This window comes from Pinus tabuliformis, chromosome 7, assembly GCF_031772625.1.
Source record: "Pinus tabuliformis cultivar Carrire ecotype Pingquan chromosome 7, CPIR1, whole genome shotgun sequence".
NCBI classification, from domain to species: Eukaryota; Viridiplantae; Streptophyta; class Pinopsida; order Pinales; family Pinaceae; genus Pinus; species Pinus tabuliformis.
This window is the reverse complement of record NC_142293.1, coordinates 544631683-544635829: the sequence shown is the minus strand read 5'-3', so window position 1 is coordinate 544635829 and position 4147 is coordinate 544631683. Positions and strand designations below refer to the sequence as shown.

Sequence of the window (4147 nt, the reverse complement as noted above, 5' to 3'; positions counted from 1 at the left end):
TAACCATAAACCATTACAAAGTGGTTTTGAGATCACCACGAACTTTCAGATGGCTTTAAAAAATCTTACATCTAATTCCACATTTTGGAGTTTCTAGGTACATACAATGACTATTACAACAACTAGGCTTGCTTATAACATATTAGGGAGTCTATTCCACAAACCACACTAACTTAAACAAACATCTATTTTGTTGTCCACCATAAATGTTGTCGTTGCTCCTTTACCTCATTTTTTCATAGTTCACATCTTGGGCATCCTTGTCTGTTCAAATAACTTCTTGGAACTCCATGCTTAACCTATCATTCGTTAGAGTTGCAAATTCTAATAAAATAACTTTGCATGCATTGAGTTAGCTAGGCTCAATAAGGCTCAATAATATTTAAACATGATTCCAAGAAAATACAACATAAACTCTTCAAATTTAATTTCTCTATCTTTGCCCAAAGATGATTATTTCCCAAACATAACAACAATTATTTAGAGTCTGGAAATGTCATGAATCATAACCAGCGATCTGCAATTGGCCGCCTGCTCGACACACACCACCAGCCCAATCTCCTCCAATCCTGCAATGTTCTGGATTGATCCTGCAATCTCTCGTTGTGCGGTCCTTTCTTTTGCCTTGGCAATCTTGTCCACAATCTCTGCCACAACCAAGCGGGTCAAAAGAAGGCCAGAAATTAAAGATGAAAGTGTGAGCATAATGAATACAGCAGTCCATCCATCTGTAGAGATAAAGCCAGTCAGAAGTGGCCCCAAGGCAGCCCCAACAGACCCAGTACCATCTATAATAGCCGTAACGGTTGCCAAAGCTCTCGAATTGCCCCTAAGCGAGCTGTGTGTACCGAGATCAGCTGAAACGGCCGTGGTAATTAGTGCATAAGGTCCATTAACAAACAGTCCGGCCATCATCATCAACATAATATTGGCAAACATTGAGACACCTCCATAAACCCGATATAAAATGAGAGCTGGTATTGCACAGTACATGAAACTAGCTGCCGTGATAGCCCTGGCATCAAGTCTATCAGAAATATGGCCTGCGAGAATTCCACCCACTACTCATCCCAAATTGAATAAAGTTGAAAGGTTTCCAAATGACTTAACAAACAAATACTCGCCTCCGATAGCTAATGTCATTGCAACTATATTTGAACTCGAGATTTACCATTTGCAGATTTTATTGCTAGAAAATGATGTTCACCCATCACTGCAGGATTTCAAAGAGGGTCGATCCGTTGAAGAGTCTGCGACTCAATCAATCCTCTGGAAGTTGACAATTGTTTACTATTCTTCTGCTGCTGTTCTCTGAAAAAAGTCTCCTCTCCTGAGTAAAAGTCCATGTTACTATGATTGTTCTTCTTCGGTAGGTAACCAGATCCGCAATACCACATATCACCACAGATTACCGGATCCACAATACCATAGATCACCAGATCGCCAGATCCACCGATTCTAGGGTCAATCTGCAGTGATGAAGGCTACCAATGTGGACTAAACAATTTGGCAGGCTCCACTGCACGATCCTCACACTACCTGCTCGATCTAGACAGTCTCATCCACTGTTGACCTCTGGATTGATCCTGCACCACAAGAAGAGCAATGAAACAGCACCTATGACCCCAGGAAATGTGTTGACCTATTCGCCTGGACGTTGTGCATGTCAAAAGCATATGCCAAAACGCGAACCGCATTGGAAGAGGTGACGCGTCTTCGGCTCCTGTCGCTTTCCTTCGCCAAGGCTCTCAGCCTCTGGATCGCTTCCCGCGATTCGATCTCTGATAGCAATTCTTCGATCTCAGCCGAAGTGGGCGGCACCTTTGGGGTTGGTATTCTCTCGATTCCACTTGCACTGTTGGCCACGCACCAATCTTGAATCACGCGATGATACCACGATCTCCACGATGGCACGTATCCACCGCTATTACAATCGAGAGCGACTCCACAACAGTATCTCCATCGACCCACGATGATGGACAAACAAAAGTAGTTTATTTATCTATGCCTAGGAGGAGCCAAGCCCAAGAGGGGCCAGGCCTTCACAGGCTCTGATACCAAGATAAAATTGCAGACATTCAAAAATATTTTCTATTAATCTGAATGAGGAAATTACACACATATTTATACAATCAATAGTCTCAAGATAGGAATGCTATCTTAGACGTACAGTAGTGTGGTTGACAGATTCTCTCAACCACACACTAAACTAGGAAAAACTAAATTCCTATTATGTAGGAACAAACTCCTCAAATGGAGAATTACAACCATAGACAAGTAGGAATTAATTATTTCTCACTCATAGGGAAAGCATAATGAGGAGAGGATTTGGAAGTAAACCACCACTAATATCAATGGTAGAATCTGGTCCTATACCAATTTCGAGAGCTAAGCCATAAATGTGGGTCCAATTGGGAGGAGAAAACCAAAATCCCATCGCTATGTTGTTAACAATAATTCAACAACTAAAAGGTGAGATGGATCATTTCCAGTGTTATAATAACATACTAATGCGAGACTAGAAACAGATCGTAAAATTACTGTCCAATCGAAAAAATCATAAGAACTCCATACCAAGCCCTGGTCATGAGGACAGGGATGAGGAGCAAAGAGAGGGGTGAAAATATGGTGGAAGGGATCCATATCGAGAGACTAGAATGTCACATCTCCCTTTTTACTACATTTTTTTGGGTAATAATTCTGCTTACGAGAGCTACATATTTATTTTTACGGTTAACCCACACTACTTGGCTATATTCATGTTCTGGCCCTTCATTTTTATAATTACAATACCCCTATAATTGGTTATAGGATATATCTTTATATAAAACACACCATGTGGTTTAACATAACCGACACCCTTTCATCGACTCATATATCCCTAAATGGACTCTAGGTGTCCTACATTTTAGCCACATGGATCGTACTCATAACACCTTTCTACTCCTTGCTTGATGGCGTTTCGAACTTATCCTTGGATTCACTTTTACTCCTCTTGGATTCACTTTTACTCCTCTAATACAATAATTGGTTTTATTGGATTAAACGTTCAATAAAAACTCCTCCAGACAAGCAGTTGTAGCACCAACAACCCAACAGTGAAGATTTTCCACGTCAGATGGGGTCATGTGGGTATCATGTGTCAGCTGACTAGTGTATGAGTGGCTCGTATGCATTCCGAACATCCAACAGATCTGATACCAGATGAAGTCCTAACTCTAGATTTGAGGCAGGGCAGACACACATTTTTCCCATTTTCTTTTGTTGTGTGCCCTTACGTTGTGTCAGCCATCATTTTTCTTCTCAGACTTGTTTAAGGTAAAGAGCCACCCATCGAGCTAGAATTTTCTTCATTTTCCAATCCAGTACTTTCACAGGTGTAATGGAAATTCTGTTTCTTAAAATAGATCTTACAATATCATGCGACCAACAGGATTTGGATCATTTTTAATGTCGCTAGATTAATCTACACATGCCCTAATCTGCTGCTCCGAGCAGTCCTTGGCCTACAGTCTATATGATTATATTACGGTCCTCTAATGCATACAATTCTTCTAAGAACGATTTCACGACTCGAATGAACCACGTATTTCCCCACTCTATTCATGGTTCATTTGCTGACACTTTCATTTGAATTCTTTATATATTTTTATAGAATAACGATCGAGGAACAATTTTATCTGTTAATAGTAATTTATTCCTTTGCGTTGAATCTCTACAACTGGTGCTACACCAGGGTAACTCCAAGTATAATGGAATCAATGTTTCCCTATTTAATTTCACTATGACATCTCTTCCAATGTCATAGCACTACACCATTTCCTTTTTGGATGAAGAGTTTATGACGTTGTGCTCGTTTGCGTGGTCGTTTGCGTGGAATGAAAGTCCAAAGATGTCCCTTCTTCGACAATTCATTTTGTGAGTGTGACAATTATGCATGTACCCCTTTTTTTTCAAGTTTCTCTCGACATCTCATACTAGTGTTTTTGTATAATAAACCACTTAATGATCTTCAGTTTAGGTATGAAGATATGAGATAAGGACCGAGATAGGTATGACATCTATTGCCTCTGTTCAATAGACAATTTATTAAAATGACTAGGTTTTAAATATACTTACCCTATTTTCCATTGTTTCTACAGGTAAA

General features: G+C 40.1%; 1 pseudogene; it reads right to left on the bottom strand.

The window, feature by feature from the left end:
• Positions 1-480: 480 nt before the first annotated feature.
• On the bottom strand, positions 481-1042 carry LOC149248484 (putative glycerol-3-phosphate transporter 4 pseudogene; annotated as a pseudogene).
• Between the last annotated feature and the right edge of the window lie 3105 nt (positions 1043-4147).